Below are 21,891 nucleotides of genomic sequence, written 5' to 3' on the forward strand. Positions count from 1 at the left end.
TTTCTAGTGGAAGTCTGACTCTGTCACCCAACAATCTTGGGTTTTCCCCAAATTGGGGATGCCAGGTAAAATACAGGATAACTAGTTAGATTTGAATTTTAGATAAATAGCAGTTAACTTTTTGGTATAAATTTGTTCATATTTAATTAAGTGTCCTTTGTTTGTTTTTGCTAATTCTGACAACCCTACCCCAAAGAGGAAAGGTGTTAGGATGCCGAGCAGCCCCCAAATGACGAATGTCTATTAAAATCAGTTAAATGTGAAGATTCTAGGAAGACCATTACACAAAACCAGAATCATAGTACAGAGTAACAAGTGCCATAAAAGGAGTGTATACAAAGATCTGTGGGAGAACATCTGAGAAAGCGATTTTTTGTTTCTGACTACAAGTTGGCTGGACATTTGGCCAAAGCTGCAGATTGGGGGTGAATTTTGAGCTGGGTCTCAAAATAAGTACAAGTTGGCCAAGTAAGAAAAAAGAAGGAGGGTGTATACCCAGAGAAAACCATAATTCAAAAAGACACATACACCCCAATGTTCATTGCAGCACTATTTACAATAGCCAGGTCATGGAATTAACCTAAATGCCCATCGACAGACGAATGGATAAAGAAGATGTGGTATATATATACAATGGAATATTACTCAGCCATAAAAAGGAATGAAATTGGTTCATTTGTAGAGACGTGGATGGACCTAGAGACTGTCATACAGAGTGAAGTAAGAAAGAGAAAAACAAATATCGTCTATTAATGCATATATCTGGAATCTAGAAAAATGGTACAGATGAACCGGTTTGCAGGGCAGAAATAGAGACACAGATGTAGAGAACAAATGTACGGACACCAAGGGGGTAAGAGGGGCGGTGGTGGTGGTGGATGAATTGGGAGATTGGGATTGACATATATACACTAATATGTGTAAAATAGGTAACTAATAAGAACCTCCTGTATAAAACTATATAATAAAATTCAAAAATCAATCAAACAATAAAAGAAAAAAGGAGAGAGACTTCACCAGCAGAGAGAATGATATGGACCAAGGTGCAGAGTCATAAAGTGACTGTCATGAGTTTAGAATGGTTTGCATGAAGAACTTATGTGTATAAGGACTGACTGGAGACAGGTCTGGACAGGGAGCTTAGGATGAAGTTGGGAAGGGTTTTAAGTAGTAAAAGAAACAGGGATCTTTTTGAATCAGCTGAGTTTTGAAAGCTTGCTTTAGCTGTAGAACTATTCATGAATTTGTTTATGGTTTTATATTTGTTAAAGCATCTTAAGTCTCCAAGAGAAAAAAAAATACCTTAAGTTGCTCGGTTCTTATTAAAAGTGTGCTCGTTGGGTGGGAAGAGACTCTCAGTGTCTGGTACGTGGGGGCTGTGAAAGGATGACCTAAAGCCAGAATGAATAGTAAACCAGGGGTGAATTACAATACTGGGTGTTGATACATGGTGAAAATCTGTGAGGCGACAGCAGGACCTTTGGTACAGCTACTGAGATGGCAATTAGGCTGGGTGAAAATGAATGGAGACGAAGAGAACCGCGGAGGTGACGAGCGAGTGAAGGTGCGTTAGATGTGCAAGTTAATGAGGTTATGGGTGAGTAAGTATAATGACTCTCCAGGACTTCTCCTTTAATGGCATGTTTACCCACTCTTCCTAAGCAACAGAGAGGAAAAGCTGAGCCCTTGAAATTGAATCACAGGTTTTATTCAAGGAGAAAGTGCGTTGTAGCAGAAGGCAGAGTAAGTGTTTTATTACTTTGAGATTTTTTATTCAGAGAACAGACTCCTGTGGACTTTGGTAAATACTTGTCTGTAGTTTTTCAGGGGAAATCAGTAGGAGATGTTTGAATAGCTACGCATGAGAAGACAAATTCAGTTGTCACCCGGTTGGCCTATAGTTTGAAGGTTTTAATCAAATAGAAGTGTAATGTCAAGTTTACTTTTTCATGGCTTAAAATAATTTTCATCATATCAGTTTTCACTTCTTTCGTCATTTCATTGGTTTTTAGATATATTGTAAGCATTTTGAGTCATATCAAGCCTGAAGACTTTGACACATCAAATGAAATACTTTCCTAACCTCTTTAAAAAATTGTTTTTTGTGTTCTATGTCTTTGGGGGTGTGTGTATATATGTGTGTATACATATATATATATTTAATTTTACCTCTTTCTGAGTATATACACTACTGGAGGAAGAGAAGCCATAGACAAAACAATTAGCAACATAATATTTTAAATGGCTTTTTAAAAGAGCTGCTGAGAAACTACTTGATTACTTACATGTTTCATTATTTTTAACATCTGCCTCTGCCTCTCACATTAATATGAATAATGGGGAGTTTGTGTACAAGCTTCTGAATAGGCCCTATAGTTGTTCACATAATAGATTTATGCCGTTATGCTGTAGAAGATATATACAAATACATATGTATGTATTTACAAACATGCAATTCAAATGTGCGTTTTTGGAATTCATATTGTATAAAGAGCCAATAATTAATATTTGAGCACAGGTAATGGGAGAATAGATGAACTAGAACCAACTTTGCCAAAGAGTAGGAAGTGTGCATTGAGATAAGGGAGGATTAAATAGAGGTAAATGAAAAACTGACCACAAAAAGAGGAAATATTGAGAGTATTTGGTCAAATTTGATTTAGCTGAGTTTCTGGAAACAGACTTTCTTCTAAAGGAATAACATTGGAAAACTGAGGATAACAAGGGGAAATAGAACACCATTGTGAAGGTGCCAAAGGAAGGTCAGAAAAGCAGTTTTGTCTTGATAGAAAGAATTATAGCCATTAATGGCCGGGAACGACAGTATCTTCTTTGAAAACCTGAGTTCTAGAACTTCCCTGACCACGGAGCAGAGTGTTCTGGAGATTAGAAAAGAGTTAGTCTATGTTAGATAAAACTTAATCCATTTCAGTAAAATTCTACAATTTCCCTGTGGAGAGCCTGAATACCTTTTGGTATACTTATTCTTCAGTGCTTTGTCTTCTTTGATGCAATTGTAAAATAATATCTTTTCCTTTTAAGTTTTCTAGTTTCCTGCTCTTGTATAGACATGTGTCTGACTTTCATATATCTAGCCACCTTGTCCAGAGATCCAATAATTTTGTGTTTTTAAAATGTAGTTGATAAAATCATTTGCAAATAATAACAGCTTTATTTCCTTAATTGTAACCTGTACGTTTCTGATCTCTTTCTATTGTGCTAGTTAGGGCCTGTAATTCAGTATTGAATAGAAATAGTACTAATGAGTATTCCTGTACCATTCCTGACTTTTAAATTATTTTAAAAATTTTATTTTATTGTGGTAAGAACATTTAACCTGAGATCTACCCTCTTAACAAGTTTTTTTTTTTTTTTTTTTTATTAACATCTTTATTGGGGTATAATTACTTTACAATGGTGTGTTAGTTTCTGCTTTATAACAAAGTGAATCAGTTATACATATACATATGTTCCCATATCTCTTCCCTCTTGCGTCTCCCTCCCTCCCACCCTCCCTATCCCACCCCTCCAGGCTGTCACAGAGCACCGAGCCAATATCCCCGTGCCATGCGGCTGCTTCCCTCTAGCTATCTACCTTACTACGTTTGTTAGTGTGTATATGTCCATGACTCTCTCTCGCCCCGTCACAGCTCACCCTTCCCCCTCCCCATAACCTCAAGTCCGTTCTCTAGGAGGTCTGCGTCTTTATTCCTGCCTTACCCCTAGGTTCTTCATGACATTTTTTTTTTCTTAAATTCCATATATATGTGTTAGCATACTGTATTTGTCTTTTTCGTTCTGACTTACTTCACTGTGTATGACAGACTCTAGGTCTATCCACCTCATTACAAATAGCTCAATTTCGTTTCTTTTTATGGCTGAGTAATATTCCATTGTATATATGTGCCACATCTTCTTTATCCATTCATCCAATGATGGACACTTAGGTTGTTTCCATCTCCAGGCTATTGTAAATAGAGCTGCAATGAACATTTTGGTACATGACTCTTTTGAATTTTGGTTTTCTCAGGGTATATGCCCAGTAGTGGGATTACTGGGTCATATGTTACTTCTATTTGTAGTTTGTTAAGGAACTTCCATACTGTTCTCCATAGTGGGTGAATCAATTCACATTCCCACCAACAGTGCAAGAGGGTTCCCTTTTCTCCACACCCTCTCCAGCATTTATTGTTTCTAGATTTTTTGGTGATGGCCATTCTGACTGGTGTGAGATGATATCTCATTGTAGTTTTGATTTGCATTTCTCTAATGATTAATGATGTTGAGCTTTCTTTCAGTTGTTTGTTGGCAATCTGTATATCTTCTTTGGAGAAATGTCTATTTAGGTCTTCTGCCCATGTTTGGATTGGGTTGTTTGTTTTTTTGATATTGAGCTGCATGAGCTGCTTGTAAATTTTGGAAATTAATCCTTTGTCAGTTGCTTCATTTGCAAAAATTTTCTCCAATTCTGAGGGTTGTCTTTTGGTCTTGTTTATGGTTTCCTTTGCTGTGCAAAAGCTTTGAAGTTTCATTAGGTCCCATTTGTTTATTTTTGTTTTTATTTCCATTTCTCTAGGAGGTGGGTCAAAAAGGATCTTGCTGTGATTTATGTCATAGAGTGTTCTGCCTAGGTTTTCCTCTAAGAGATTGATAGTCTCTGGCCTTACATTTAGGTCTTTAATCCATTTTGAGCTTATTTTTGTGTATGGTGTTAGGGAGTGATCTAATCTCACACTTTTACATGTACCTGTCCAGTTTTCCGAGCACCACTTAGTGAAGAGACTGTCCTTTCTCCACTGTACATTCCTGCCATCTTTATCAAAGATAAGGTGTCAATATGTGCATGGGTTTATCTCTGGGCTTTCTATCCAGTTCCATTGATCTATCTTTCTGTTTTTGTGCCAGCACCATACTGTCTTGAATACTGTAGCTTTGTAATATAGTCTGAAGTCAGGGAGCCTGATTCCTCCAGCTCCATTTTTCGTTCTCAAGATTGCTTTGGCTATTCGGGGTCTTTTGTGTTTCCATACAAATTGTGAAATTTTTTGTTCTAGTTCTGTGAAAAATGCCATTGGTAGTTTGATAGGGATTGCATTGAATCTATAGATTGCTTTGGGTAGTAGAGTCATTTTCACAATGTTGATTCTTCCAATCCAAGAACATGGTATATCTCTCCATCTATTTGTATCATCTTTAATTCCTTTCATCAGTGTCTTATAATTTTCTGCATACAGGTCTTTTGTCTCCTTAGGTAGGTTTATTCCTAGATATTTTATTCTTTTTGTTGCAATGGTAAATGGGAGTGTTTTCTTGATTTCACTTTCAGATTTTTCATCATTGGTATATAGGAATGCCAGAGATTTCTGTGCATTAATTTTGTATCCTGCTACTTTACCAAATTCATTGATTAGCTCTAGTAGTTTTCTGGTAGCATCTTTAGGATTCTCTATGTATAGTATCATGTCATCTGCAAACAGTGACAGCTTTACTTCTTCTTTTCCGATTTGGATTCCTTTTATTTCCTTTTCTTCTCTGATTGCTATGGCTAAAACTTCCAAACCTATGTTGAATAAGAGTGGTGAGAGTGGGCAACCTTGTCTTGTTCCTGATGTTAGTGGAAATGCTTTTAGTTTTTCACCATTGAGGATGATGTTGGCTGTGGGCTTGTCATATATGGCCTTTATTATGTTGAGGAAAGTTCCCTCTATGCCTACTTTCTGCAGGGTTTTTATCATAAATGGGTGTTGAATTTTGTCAAAAGCTTTCTCTGCATCTATTGAGATGATCATATGGTTTTTCTCCTTCAATTTGTTAATGTGGTTTATCACATTGATAGATTTGCGTATATTAAAGAATCCTTGCATTCCTGGAATAAACCCCACTTGATCATGGTGTATGATCCTTTTAATGTGCTGTTGGATTCTGTTTGCTAGTATTTTGTTGAGGATTTTTGCATCTATGTTCATCAGCGATATTGGCCTGTAGTTTTCTTTCTTTGTGACATCCTTGTCTGGTTTTGGTATCAAGGTGATGGTAGCCTCGTAGAAGGAATTTGGGAGTGTTCCTCCCTCTGCTATATTTTGGAAGAGTTTGAGGATAGGTGTTAGCTCTTCTCTAAATGTTTGATAGAATTCGCCTGTGAAGCCATCTGGTCGTGGGCTTTTGTTTGTTGGAAGATTTTTAATCACAGTTTCAATTTCAGTGCTTGTGATTGGTCTGTTCATATTTTCTATTTCTTCCTGATTCAGTCTTGGCAGGTTGTGCATTTCTAAGAATTTGTCCATTTCTTCCAGATTGTCCATTTTATTGGCATAGAGTTGCTTGTAGTAATCTCTCATGATCTTTTTTATTTCTGCAGTGTCAGTTGTTACTTCTCCTGTTTCATTTCTAATTCTATTCATTTGAGTCTTCTCCCTTTTTTTCTTGATGAGTCTGGCTAATGGTTTATCTATTTTGTTTATCTTCTCAAAGAAGCAGCTTTTAGTTTTATTGATCTTTGCTATTGTTTCCTTCATTTCTTTTTCATTTATTTCTGATCTGATTTTTATGATTTCTTTCCTTCTGCTAACTTTGGGGTTTTTTTGTTCTTCTTTCTCTAATTGCTTTAGGTGCAAGGTTAGGGTGTTTATTCGAGATATTTCTTGCTTCTTATGGTGGGCTTGTACTGCTATAAACTTCCTTCTTAGCACTGCTTTTGCTGCATGCCATAGGTTTTGGGTCATTGTGTCTCCATTGTCATTTGTTTCTAGGTATTTTTTTATTTCCTCTTTGATTTCTTCAGTGATCACTTCGTTATTAAGTAGTGTATTGTTTAGCCTCCATGTGTTTGTATTTTTTACAGATCTTTTCCTGTAATTGATATCTAGTCTCATGGTGTTGTGGTTGGAAAAGATACTTGATACAATTTCAATTTTCTTAAATTTACCAAGGATTGATTTGTGACCCAAGATATGATCTATCCTGGAGAATGTTCAATGAGCACTTGAGAAAAATGTGTACTCTGTTGTTTTTGGATGGAGTGTCCTATAAATATCAATTAAGTCCATCTTGTTTAATGTATCATTTAAAGCTTGTGTTTCCTTATTTATTTTCATTTTGGATGATCTGTCCATTGGTGAAAGTGGGGTGTTGAAGTCCCCTACTATGAATGTGTCGCTGTCGATTTCCCCTTTTATGGCTGTTAGTTTTTGCCTTATGTATTGAGGTGCTCCTATGTTGGGTGCATAAATATTTACAATTGTTATATCTTCTTCTTGGATCGATCCCTTGATCATTATGTAGTGTCCTTCTTTGTCTCTTGTAATAGTTTTTATTTTAATGTCTATTTTGTCTGATATGAGAATTGCTACTCCAGCTTTCTTTTGGTTTCCATTTGCATGGAATATCTTTTTCCATCCCCTTACTTTCAGTCTGTATGTATCTCTAGGTCTGAAGTGGGTCTCTTGTAGACAGCATATATATGGGTCTTGTTTTTGTATCCATTCAGCCAATCTGTGTCTTTTGGTGGGAGCATTTAGTCCATTTACATTTTAGGTAATTATCGATATGTATTTTCCTATTCCCATTTTCTAAATTGTTTTGGGTTTGTTATTATAGGTCTTTTCCTTCTCTTGTGTTTCTTGTCTAGAGAAGTGCCTTTAGCATTTGTTGTAAAGCTGGTTTGGTGGTGCTGAACTCTCTCAGCTTTTGCTTGTCTGTAAAGGTTTTAATTTCTCCATCAAATCTGAATGAGATCCTTGCTGGGTAGAGTAATCTTGGTTGTAGATTTTTCTCCTTCATTACTTTAAATATGTCCTGCCAGTCCCTTCTGGCTTGCAGAGTTTCTGCTGAAAGATCAGCTGTTAACCTTATGGGGATTCCCTTGTGTGTTATTTGTTGTTTTTCCCTTGCTGCTTTTAATATATTTTCTTTGTATTTAATTTTTGACAGTTTGATTAATATATGTCTTGGCATGTTTCTCCTTGGATTTATCCTGTATGGGACTCTCTGTGCTTCCTGGACTTGATTAACTATTTCCTTTCCCATATTGGGGAAGTTTTCAACTATAATCTCTTCAGATATTTTCTCAGTCCCTTTCTTTTCCTCTTCTTCTTCTGGAACCCCTATAATTTGAATGTTGGTGTGTTTAATGTTGTCCCAGAGGTCTCTGAGACTGTCCTCAGTTCTTTTCATTCTTTTCTCTTTATTCTGCTCTGCAGTAGTTATTTCCACTATTTTATCTTCCAGGTCCCTTATCCGTTCTTCTGCCTCAGTTATTCTGCTATTGATCCAATCTAGAGTATTTTTATTTTCATTTATTGTGTTGTTCATCATTGCTTGTTTCATGTTTAGTTTTTCTAGTTCCATGTTAAATGTTTCTTGCTTTTTCTCTATTCTATTTCCAAGATTTTGGATCATCTTAACTATCATCATTCTGAATTCTTTTTCAGGTTGACTGCCTGTTTCCTCTTCATTTGTTAGGTCTGGTGGGTTTTTATCTTGGTCCTTCATCTGCTGTGTGTTTTTCTGTCTTCTCATTTTGCTTGTCTTACTGTGTTTGGTGTCTCCTTTTTGCAGGCTGCAGGTTCATAGTTCCCCTTGTTTTTTGTTTCTGTCCCCAGTGGCTAAAGTTGGTTCAGTGGGTTGTGTATGCTTCCTGTTAGAGGGGACTAGTGCCTGTGTTCTGGTGGATGAAGCTGGATCTTGTCTTTCTGGTGGGCAGGTCCACGACTTAGTATGATTTTAAGCAGCCTCTCTTCTAATGGGTGGGGTTGTGTTCCTGTCTTGCTAGTTGTTTGGCATAGGGTGTCCAGCACTGTAGCTTTCTGGTCATTGAGTGAAGCTGGGTGCTGGTGTTGAGGTGGAGATCTCTGGTAGATTTTCGCCGTTTGATATTATGTGGAGCTGGGAGGTCTCTTGTGGACCAGTGTCCTGCAGTTGGCTCTCCCACCTCAGAGGCACAGCACTGACTCCTGGTTGATACACCAAGAGCCTTTCATCCACATCGCTCAGAATAAAAGGGAGAAAAAGTAGAAAGAAAGAAAGAAGCAAGAGAGTAAAATAAAATAAAACAAAGTAAGATAATACAAAGTTATTAAAATAAAACATTATTATTAAGAAGAAGATTTTTGAAAAGCAAAAAAAACAACAAAAAACAGACGGATAGAAGCCTAGGACAAATGGTGAAAGCAAAGCTATACAGACAAGATCTCACACAGAAGCATACACATACACACTCACAAAAAGAGGAAAAGGGGAAAAAATACTAAATCTTGCTCTCAAAGTCCGCCCCCTTAATTTCGGATGATTCGTTGTGTATTCATGTATTCCACAGATGCAGGGTACATCAAGTTGATTGTGGGGATTTAATCCTCTGCTCCTGAGGCTGCTGGGAGGGATTTCCCTTTATCCTCTTTGTTTGCACAGCTCCCGGGGCTCAGCTTTGGATTTGGCCCTGCCTCTGCGTGTAGGTCACCAGAGGGTGTCTGTTCTTCGCTCAGACAGGACGGGGTTAAAGGAGCAGCTGACTCTGGGGCTCTGGCTCACTCAAGCTGCGGGGAAGGAGGTGTGCAGATGCGCGGCGAGTGTGCGGTGGCAAAGGCCGGTGGGACGTTGCACCAGCCTGAGGCGCGCTGTGCGTTCTCCCGGGAAAGTTGTCTCTGGATCCCGGGACCCTGGCAGTGGCGGGCTGAAGCGGGGTGTGGATAGTGACCTGTGCTGGCACACAGGCTTCTTGGTGGCTGCAGCAGCAGCCTTAGCATCTCATGCCCGTCTCTGGGGTCCGCGCTGTTAGCCGCGGCTCGCGCCAATCTCTGGAGCTCCTTTAAGCGGCTCTGTGAATCCCCTCTCCTCGGCACCAAGAAACAAAGAGGTAAGAAAAAGTCTCTTGCCTCTTCGGCAGGTCCAGACTTTTCCCCGGACTCCCTCCCGGCTAGCCGTGATCCGCCAACCCCCTGCAGGCTGTGTTCATGTTGCCAACACCAGTCCTCTCCCTGTGCTCTGACTGAAGCCGGAGCCTCAGCTCCCAGCCCCGCCCGCCCTGGCGGGTGAGCAGACAAACCTCTCGCGCTGGTGAGTGCCGGTCGGCCCTGATCCTCTGTGCGGGAATCTCTCTCCTTTGCCCTCCGCTCCCCTGTTGCTGTGCTCTCCTCCGCGGCCTCGAAGCTTCCCCCCTTCGCCACCCGCAGTGTCAGCCCGCGAAGGGGCTTCCTAGTGTGTGGAAACCTTTCCTCCTTCAGAGCTCCCTCCCACTGGTGCCGGTCCCGTCCCTATCCTTTTGTCTCTGTTTATTCTTTTTTCTTTTGCCCTACCCAGGTACGTGGGGGGGTTTCTTGCCTTTTGGGAGGTCTGAGGTCTTCTGCCAGCGTTCAGTCGGTGTTCTGTAGGAGTTGTTCCATGTGTAGATGTATTTCTGGTGTATCTGTGGGGAGGAAGGTGATCTCCACATCTTACTCTTCTGCCGTCTTCCCCCTCTCTCCCTCTCCGTTCTTAATAGCGCTGTTTCTCTTAAAGTGTATTTTATTTGATATTAATATAGGTAGTCCGGTTTTATTTTGGTTACTATTTCCCTGATAGGTCTTTTTCTATTGTTTCCCCCCAATATTTGTATGTCCTTTGCTTTTGGTGTGTTACTTACAAGCAGCATTTATCTGTCTTCAACCTTTAATTTTCCAATTTAGTATATTTATATTGATTTTAATTGTTGATATACTTGGGCCTATTTTTACCTACTTTACCAGTTTATTATTTAAGTTTGTTCCTTTTCCTGTGTCTTTTTCACTCTATTACTTTTATGATTTGAGTTGATATTTAAACCTCTCTCCAAGTAAGACAGGAGTTTAGCACTTTCTCTATCAATGGATTTTCCACCCCTAAACCCAAATCAGTGCCTCTCCTCCCCTCTCTTAACACCCACCCCAAGCCTTCTACATATAGACACATAAACAATAGTTAAAAATAAACTTTGTTTTTCTGGAGATTTCAGGGTTTTTTTTTGAACTTCAATCTCTATTTCTTTCAGGGTTGATGATCTTGGCCAAAGGATCCAACAGTTTTACTAGATTTACATCTTATCAGAATTGAAACCCTGTTTTTTAGAGTTGGTATGTATTATATAGCTTTTTTACTTCTAATTTGTGTACTCTTGCATAGCTGATTCCCTGAGGTTATTTGTGCCACAGTTAAGTAAAATTGGAATTATAACCAGTGTATTTTGTGTTTTGCTTTACATGAGGCACTTTGGATAGAGGGTACAAGTTGTCTAACTTTTTCTTCTTGTTGAAGGGGGTGGGTGTTAAACTTATTGTAAACTTTTTTTTAAAGGTTAAAATTTAAAATTTATTTCCTCATAATTTTTAAAATAGCTGATCTTTATTTCAGATGTTGGAGAGATAGGCCAATTTGGATGTAGGAATTCCTATCAACTCTCACCATTTGGAGAAATATTTACAGTTACTCAAGACCATTGGTATAGTTTAGATTCACAGCCCTTCTTAGGTCATTTTTGTTCACCAGTTCTGTAACACATTTAGTAAGCACTGGCATGGGCTTTTTTCAATATCATAACAATATTGAGGTGTTGACCTCCATTACTTTGTTGAATTTTCCACTTTTCATTATCTGGTACTCAACCCTGTGGATCCTAAAATATGATTTTGTCTGCCCTTTAAGACACTTTTGTCTAGAGTGAACTCATTTTATTACCTTATCTCACAACTGATATTTTAAACTGAGTTTTCTGTTATGTCTGTTTATTAAGCAAATATTACCGCCACAGAAACTAAGTTACCCTAATAGTGTTTGGATTGCAGATTCTTAAAATTCTTTCAGTCAGAAAATATTTACTGAGAATATGCCATGTGTCAGACTTTGCCCTGGTAGTGGAAGATTTAATGATAAATAAGTCCAACTATTCCTGCCTTTTTAAAGACATATGCCTAAGAAACCGAGTTAATACCCTATGAGATTCAGACTTTGAATTTCAACTTTTGTTAATTTAGTATGAATATTTACTACACAGGAATAAGAATTTTTTTTTTTTTTAAATTTTTATTTATTTATGGCTGTGTTGGGTCTTCATTTCTATGCGAGGGCTTTCTCTAGTTGCAGCGAGCGGGGGCCACTCTTCATCGCGGTGCGCAGGCCTCTCACTATCGCGGCCTCTCTAGTTGCCGAGCACAGGCTCCAGACGCACAGGCTCAGTAGTTGTGGCTCACGGGCCTAGTTGCTCCGCGGCATGTGGGATCCTCCCAGACCAGGGCTCGAACCCGTGTCCCCTGCACTAGCAGGCAGACTCTCAACCACTGCGCCACCAGGGAAGCCCAGGAATAAGAATTTTAAAGTCTTTAAGATTCTCATATTCTCCCTCCCTGTGGGCATATCAGTGTAATCAGCAGGTAGCTGGTGTGCATGGATTCAGAAGACGGACTTTTCCAGTGGATGTGTATTACAACAGGGATTGTCCTATAAATTGCTCTTTTTTCCTTTTTTGGTTTTTGAACAAGAATGTGAGAATAATCATTGTCACAATCCTCTCAATCAATCCTCTCAATCAATGGAGAAATCTCTCAAATGGAGATCAATCCTCTCAAATGGAGAAACTCTTTCTTTAAATATCAAATCAGGTGGTAACCCAGTCTTACTGGCTTTGGGACCAATTTTCTTCATTAAATTTGTATCTGAATTTGTTTTGATTTTTTTGTTATTAGTTGGTTTTAAACAGAAGTTGAACTCTCAGTAGGGCATTCTCATTCCTATTTTCTAGATTTTGTTTTTTTTTTGGAGGAGGGATGGAACCTTACTATACATACCAAGTACACATAATTAACTTTTTTTGCATTATTTCAAAAGTGCTAGTAATTTTACACTTAATTCACAATAAATCTCTTTCAAATAGAATTGTAATTTTAATTTATTTTGAATTACTTTGGTATTTTTAATTTAGTTTTGTCTTTGAATTTTAGATAAATGGATAGAATGCTCCCTGTAGTGAACTTCAGGTATGCAAGTGTTCTGATAAAGTATTTGCAAATGGAACATTTTAATACATGGATTATAATTCATAGTTTATTCCTTTCCATACATTCATGCCAGAAACTACATAAATATATAGGATATTTGGGTTTTTTTAAATTTTTATTGAAATATAGTTGATTTATAATGTTGTATTAGTTTCAGGTATACAGCAAAGTGAAGATATATGTAAATATATATATATATATAAAATATATATCTATTACAGTTTGTTTTCCATTATAGGTTATTACAAGATATTGAATACAGGTCTCTGGGTTATACAGTAGGCCCCTGTTGGTTATCTATTTTATATATAGTAGTGTGTATATATTAATCCCAAACTCCCAATTTATTGCTCCCCACCACTTTCCCCTTGGTAACCATAAGTTTGTTTTCTACGTCTGTGTAGATCTTTGATATGACCAGGCTCTTGCTTATAGGACAGATGTAATCCAACTTGTTGTATGAATATCCTGGCTAGTATTAGAACCTGAAAATAAATATTAACTTAAGAAAATGCACATTAACTAAGGCTTGGAGAACTGCAGTGAAAATCAATCTTAGGAACATTCTGTCATTATTTCAGTTTTTTGTGCTCAATCTTGATTTCACTGTTCCTTACCTGAACAGTGCTATATTTGTGTTCCTTAGGTTTGTGTCATTTTAGAAAAATGGGTGGACCAGAACACAAGGACATAAAATTGGATTGTAACCATAACATGATATTTCTGTCATGTTATCTGTTTGTAGTTAAGAATCCATATGAACACCTTTGGTATAGAAAAAATGATGTTTTGTTTTACTCTGCTGAAATCAAGGGCTGAACTGTTCAGGAAGACAGAGTTGGTGGTATTGTCAGAGGCTGCTCTGTGTGGGTGAAAAGCCTGATTTATTAACTGAAATTAAGTCCTAAAGAACACATGAAAGCAGACATAGTGGAACCAAAATCTATCAAGATTTAATAGCTAAGCTCATGAATTTCCAAAGTAACCTGTGGATAAAAGTTTAATTTTTTTTTCAAAAAAGGGACTTACTGTGTACTTCTAACTTTAATAGTGGATCAAAAGGAAAAATGGTTTTTCTCTGCATGAGTGAAATGGGTAAAAGCAAGTTATGGAATTTGGTATAATGGAAAATTTTATGAAAGGAATGAAATTGAGATTGGTATCCCTCATTGGCAGTTTGCAGAGAGTTTGTACAGAAAAGAAACAAAGCAGAATGAAAGAAACCAGTAGAGTTCTCCTTAGACACATCAGAATGGTAAAGAAGCAAAACAGTGTGGACAATGCTAGGAAGCTGCACAGAACTTCTGCATCTTTTTCTGCACTAATGCAACCTAGACTTTCAGAGCCTCAGTTTTTACCTACCTTCTCTACTGATGTTTTATTGGTAAACCATGTTCTTAAGTTCAGTTTAAATGTATCTCTTGGTCAAAACCTGTAACCAGAACAGAGATTGATGCCATGAAATGCAGAGAAGGATTGGGAGAAAACCTATCACAAATTGCAGGCCTGTGTTTCAATCCAGATAGTCTAAGGGTAGAGTGAATTCTAAAGTTTGCACTTGCAAGATCAAGATGACTGAGACTTGAAAGCAAACATCCTCCCCATTTGCCTTTATCTGCTTTATGTGAAAATACCCAAATTGACAGTGAAATGACTGTCCTGAGAAACATACTGTGTGTGTGTGTGTGTTTGCCTGTGTTGTGGTAGATTGGTGAAAATAAAATTGAGAAAGAGGGAAAGAGCTTAAATGTTTATCTTTTGATACATACCTGCCTATTTTCAGGAAGAATATAGTGTATGTCCCATTTAAATGCTAGCGAGACAGGTTGTGTGATTAGGGTTTACACAGAGAGATTTGTATGTGAAAGCTTTGCAGTGTACAAGATTCTTTAATTAAAATAGCCCCTTAGGGGGAGACCTTCAAGATGGTGGAGGAGTAGGACGCGGAGATCACCTTCTTCCCCACAGATGCATCAGAAATACATCTACACGTGGAACAACTCCTACAGAACACCCACTGAACGCTGGCAGAAGACCTCAGACCTCCCAAAAGGCAAGAAACTCCCCACGTACCTGGGTAGGGCAAAAGAAAAAAGAAAAAACAGAGACAAAAGAATAGGGACGGGACCTGCACCAGTGGGAGGAAGCTGTGAAGGAGGAAAGGTTTCCACACACTAGGAAGCCCCTTCGCGGGCGGAGACTGCAGGTGGCGGACGCGGGGAGCTTCGGAGCCACGGAAGAGAGCACAGCCACTGGGGTGCGGAGGGCAAAGTGGAGAGATTCCCACACAGAGTATCGGTGCCGACCAGCACTCACCAACCCGAGAGACTTGTCTGCTCACCCGCCGGGGCAGGCGGGGTTGGGAGCTGAGGCTCGGGCTTCGGAGCTTAGATCCCAGGGAAAGGACTGGGGTTGGTGGCGTGAACACAGCCTGAAGGGGTTAGTGTGCCACGGCTAGCCGGGAGGGAGTCCGGGTAAAGTCTGGAGGTGCCGAAGAGACAAGAAACTTTTTCTTCCCTCTTTGTTTCCTGGTGTGCGAGGAGAGGGGATTCAGAGCGCCGCTTAAAGGAGCTCCAGAGACTGGCGTGAGCCGCGGCTATCAGCGTGGACCCCAGAGACGGGCATGAGACGCTAAGGCTGCTGCTGCAGCCACCAAGAAGCCTGTGTGCAAGCACAGACAGGTCACTATCCACACCTCCTCTCCCAGGAGCCTGTGTAGCCCGCCACTGCCAGGGTCCCATGATCCAGGGACAGCTTCCCTGGGAGAACACACGGCGCACCTCAGGCTGTTGCAACATCACTCCTGCCTCTGACGCTGCAGGCTCGCCCCGCATTTTATACCCAGCCCTCCCCCCCTACCTGACTGAGCCAGAGCCCCCTAATCAGCTGCTCCTTTAACCCCCTCCTGTCTGGGTGGGGAACAGACGTCCTCAGGTAACCTACATGCAGAAGCAGGGCCAATCCAAAGCTGAACCTCAGGAGTTGTGCAAACAAAGAAGACAAAGGGAAGTTTCTCCCAGCAGCCTCAGGAGCAGCGGATTAAATCTCCACAGTCAACTTGATGTACCCTGCATCTGTGGAATACCTGAAGAGACAACGGATCATCCCAAAATTGAGGCAGTGGACTTCGGGAGCAAATGTAGACATGGGGTTTGCTGTATGTGACTGAATGGTTATTGGTTTATCTTAGTTTAGTATTTAGAGTTTATTATCATTGCTGGATTTGTTTATTGATTTGGTTGCTCTCTTCCTTTTTGTTATATATATATTTCTTTTCCTTTTTCACTTTTCGTGAGTGTATATATGTATGCTTCTTTGTGTGATTTTGTCTGTATAGCTTTGCTTTTACCATTTTTCCTAGTGTTTTGTCTGTCCTTTTTTTTTTAATATAGTTTTTAGCACTTGTTATCATTTGTGGATTTATTTTTTTGTTTGGTTGTTCTCTTTTTTCTTTTTTTAAATTATTTTTTATTTTCAATAATTTTTAATTTTTTTAATTTTAATAATTTTCTTTCTCTCCTTTCTTTCTCTATTTCTTTATTTCTCTTGTTCTCTTTTTCTTTCTCTCTCTCTCTTTTTCTCTTTCTTTCTCTCTCTCTCTCTCTCTCTCTTTTCTGCTGAGCTGTGTGGCTGACAGGGTCGTGATGCTCCGGCCAGGTGTCAGGCCTGTGCCTCTGAGGTGGGAGAGCCAAGTTCAGGACACTGGTCCACCAGACACCTCTCAGCTCCATATAATATGAAAAGGCAAAAGCTTTCCCAGAGGTCTCCATCTCAAGGCTCCACTCAACAACCAGCAAGCTACAGTGCTGGACACCCTGTTCAAAGCAACCAGTAAGACAGGAACACAACCCCACTCATTAGCAGAGAGGATGCCTAAAATCGTAATAAGGTCACAGACACCCTAAAACACACCAACGGACACGACCTGCCTACCAGAAAGACAAGATCCAGCCTCATCCACCAGAACACAGGCACTAGTCCCCTCCACCAGGAAGCCTATGAACCCACTGAACAAACCTTAGCCACTGGGGGAAGACACCAAAAACAACGGAAACTACGAACCTGCAGCCTGCAAAAAGGAGACCCCAAACAGAGTAAGTTAAGCAAAATGAGAAGACAGAAAAACACACAGCAGATGAAGGAGCAAGGTAAAAACCCTCCAGACTAAACAAATGAAGGGGAAATAGGCAGTCTACCTGAAAATGAATTCAGAGTAATGATGGTAAAGATGATCCAAAATCTTGGAATTAGAACAGAGAAAGTACAAGAAATGTTTAACAAAGACCTTGAATAACTAAAGAGCAAAATGATAAACAACACAATAAATGAAATTAAAAATTCTCTAGAAGGAATCAATACCAGAATAACTGAGGCAGAAGAACGGATAACTGACCTGGAAGATAAAATCGTGGAAATAACTACTGCAGAGCAGAATAAAGAAAAATGAATGAAAAGAATTGAAGACAGTCTCAGAGACCTCTGGGAAACATTAAGTGCATCAACATTTGAATTATAGAGAACCCAGAAGAAGAAGAGAAAAAGAAAGGGACTGAGAAAATACTTGAAGAGATTATAGTTGAAAACTTCCCTAATATGGGAAAGGAAATAGTCAAGTCCAGGAAGTGCAGAGAGTCCCATACAGGATAAATCTAAGGAGAAACACGCCAATACACATACTAATCAAACTATCAGAAATTAAATACAAAGAAAAAATATTAAAAGCAGCAAGGGAAAGAAAACAAATAACATACAAGGGAATCCCCATAAGGTTAACAGCTGATCTTTCAGCAGAAACTCTGCAAGCCAAAAGGGAGTGGCAAGGCATATTTAAAGTGATGAAAGGGAAAAAATTACAATCATGATTACTCTACCCAGCAAGGATCTCATACATATTTGACAGACAAATTAAAACCTTTATAGACAAACAAAAGCTAAGAGAATTCACCACCACCAAACAAGTTTACAACAAATGCTAAAGGAACTTCTCTAGGCAGGAAACACAAGAGAAGGAAAAGACCTACAATAAACAAACCCAAAATAATTTTAAAAATGGTAATAGGAATATACATATCAATAGTTACCTTAAATGTAAATGGATTAAATGCTTCCACCAAAAGACATAGACTGGCTGAATGGATACAAAAACAAGACCCGTATATATGCTGTCTACAAGAAACCCACTTCAGACCTAGGGATGCATACAGACTGAAAGTGTCGGGATCCAAAAAGATATTCCATGCCAATGGAAATCAAAAGAAAGCTGGAGTAGCAATTCTCATATCAGACAAAATAGACTTTAAAATAAAGACTATTACAAGAGACAAAGAAGGACACTACATAATGATCAAGGGATCGATCCAAGAAGAAGATACAACAATTGTAAATATTTATGCACCCAACATAGGAGCACCTCGATACGTAAGGCAAATGCTAACAGCCATAAAAAAAGAAATCGAGAGTAACACAATCATAGTAGGGGACTTTAACACCCCACTTTCACCAATGGACAGATTATCCAAATTGAAAATAAATAAGGAAACAGAGCTATAAATGATACATTAAACAAGATGGACTTATTGATATTTATAGGACATTCCATCCAAAAACAACACAATACATTTTCTTCTCAAGTGCTCATGGAGCACTCTCCAGAGTAGATCATATCTTGGGTCACAAATCAAGCCTTGGTAAATTTAAGAAAATTGAAATTGTATCAAGTATCTTTTCCAACCACAATGCTATGAGACTAGATATTAGTTACAGAAAAAATCTGTAAAGAATACAAACACATGGATGCTAAATAATACACTACATAATAATCAAGAGATCACTGAAGGAATCAAAGCAGAAATCAGAAAATACGTACAAACAAATGACAATGTAAACACGACAACCCAAAACCTATGGGAGGCAGCAAAAGCAGATCTAAGAGGGAAGTTTATAGCAGTACAATCCTACCTCAAGAAACAAGAAACATCTCAAATAAACAACCTAAACTTACACCTAAAGAAATTAGAGAAAGAAGAACAAAAAACCCTCAAAGTTAGCAGAAGGAAAGAAATCATAAAGATCAGATCAGAAATAAATGAAAAAACAATGAAGGAAATGATAGCAAAGATCAATAAAACTAAAACCTGGTTCTTTGAGACGATAAACAAAATTCGTAAACCATTAGCCAGACTCATCAAGAAAAACAGAGAGAAGACTCAGATCAACAGAATTAGAAATGAAAAAGGGGAAGTAACAACTGACACTGCAGAAATACAAAGGATCATGAGAGATTACTACAAGCAACTATATGCCAATAAAATGGACGACCTGGAAGAAATGGACAAATTATTAGAAAAGCACAACCTTCCGAGACTGAACCAGGAAGAAATAGAAAATATGAACAGACCAATCACAAGCACTGAAATTGAGACTGTGATGAAAAATCTTCCAACAAACAAAAGCCCAGGACCAGATGGCTTCACAGGTGAATTCTATCAAACATTTAGAGAAGAGCTAACACCTGTCCTTCTCAAACTCTTCCAAAATATAGCAGAGGGAAGAACACTCCCAAACTCACTCTACGAGGCCACCATGACCCTGCTACCAAAACCAGACAAAGATGTCGCAAAGAAAGAAAACTACAGGCCAACATCGCTGATGAACATAGATGCAAAAATCCTCAACAAAATACTAGCAAACAGAATCCAACAGCACATTAAAAGGATCATGCACCATGATCAAGTGGGGTTTAAACCAGGAATGCAAGGATTCTTCAATATACGCAAATCAATCAATGTGCTATTGAAGGATAAAAACCATATGATCATCTCAATAAATGCAGAAAAATCTTTCAACAAATTTCAACACCATTTATGATAAAAACCACCAGAAAGTAAGCATAGAGGGAACTTACCTCAACATAATAGAGGCCATATATGCCAAACCCACAGCCAACATTGGTCTCAATGGTGAATAATTGAAATCTTTTCCTCTAAGATCAGGAACAAGACAGGGTTTTACACTCTCACCACTATTATTCAACATAGTTGTGGAAGTTTTAGCCACAGCAATCAAAGAAGAAAAAGAAATAAAAGGAACCCAAATCTGAAAAACAGAAGTAAAGCTGTCAGTGTTTGCAGATGACATGATACTGTACATAGAGAATCCTAAAGATGCTACCAGAAAACTACTAGAGCTAATCAATGAATTTGGTAAAGTAGCAGGATTCAAAATTAATGCGCAGAAATCTCTTGCATTCCTATACACTAATGATGAAAAATCTGAAAGAGAAATTAAGGAAACACTCCCATTTACCATTGCAACAAAACAATAAAATACCTAGGAGTAAACCTACCTTAAGGAGACAAAAGACCTGTATGCAGAAAACTATAAGACACTGATGAAAGAAATTAAAGATGGTACAAAGAGATGGAGAGATATTCCATGTTGTTGGTTTGGAAGAAGCAACATTGTGAAAATGACTATACTACCCAAAGCCATCTACAGATTCAGTGCAGTCCCTATCAAACTACCAATGGCATTTTTCATAGAACTAGAACAAACAATTTCACAATTTGTGTGGGAACACAAAAGACCCCAAATAGCCAAAGCAATCTGGAGAAAGAAAAATGGAGCTAGAGGCATCAGGTGCCCAGACTTCAGACTATGCTACAAAGCTACAGTAATGAAGACAATGTGGTACTGGCACAAAAACAGAAATATAGATTAATGGAACAGGATAGAAAGCTCAGAGATAACCCCACACACATATGGTCACCTTGTTTTTGATAATGGAGGCAAGAACATACAATGGAGAAAAGACAGCCTCTTCAATAAGTGGTGCTGGGGAAACTGGACAGCGACATGTAAAAGAATGAAATTAGAACACTCCCTAACACCATACACAAAAATAAACTCAAAATGGATTAAAGACCTCAATGTAAGGCCAGACACTATAAAACTCTTAGAGGAAAACCTAGGCAGAACACTCTATGACATAAATCACAGCAAGGTCCTTTTTGACCCACCTCCTAAAGAAATGGATGTAAAACCAAAAATAAACAAACGGGAGCTAATGAAACTTAAAAGCTTTTGCATAGCAAAGGAAACCATAAACAATATGAAAAGACAACCCTGAAAATTTGAGAAAATATTTGCAAATGAAGCAACTGGCAAAATATTAATCTCCAAAATTTACCAGCACCTCATGCAGCTCAATATCCAAAAAAACAAACAACCCAATGCAAACATGGGCAGAAGACCTAAATAGACATTTCTCCAAAGAAGATATACAGGTTGCCAACAAACACATGAAAGCGTGCTCAACATCACTAATCATTAGGGAAATGAAAATGAAAACTACAATGAAGTATCACCTCACACTGATCAGAATGGCCATCATCAAAACATCTACAAACAGTAAATGCTGGAGAGGGTGTGGAGAAAAGGGAACCCTCTTGCACTGTTCGTGGTAATATAAATTGATACAGCCACTATGGAGAACAATATGGAGGTTCCTTAAAAATCTAAAAATAGAACTACCATATAACCCAGCAATCCAACTACTGGGCATATACCCTGAGAAAACCATAATTCAAAACCAGTCATGTACCACAATGTTCCTTGCAGCACTATTTACAATAGCCAGGACATGGAAGCATCCTAAGTGTCCATCGACAGATGAATGGATAAAGAGGATGTGGCACATATATACAATGGTACAATGGAATACTACTCAGCCATAAAAAGAAATGAAATTGAGTTATTTGTAGTGAGGTGGATGGACCTAGAGACCATCATACAGAGTGAAATAAGTCAGAAAGAGAAAAATAAATGCCGTATGCTAACACATATATATGGAATCTAAAAAAAAAAAGGGTTCTTAAGAACATTGTGGCAGGAC

Source organism: Delphinus delphis, chromosome 3, assembly GCF_949987515.2.
Source record: "Delphinus delphis chromosome 3, mDelDel1.2, whole genome shotgun sequence".
NCBI lineage: Eukaryota > Metazoa > Chordata > Mammalia > Artiodactyla > Delphinidae > Delphinus > Delphinus delphis.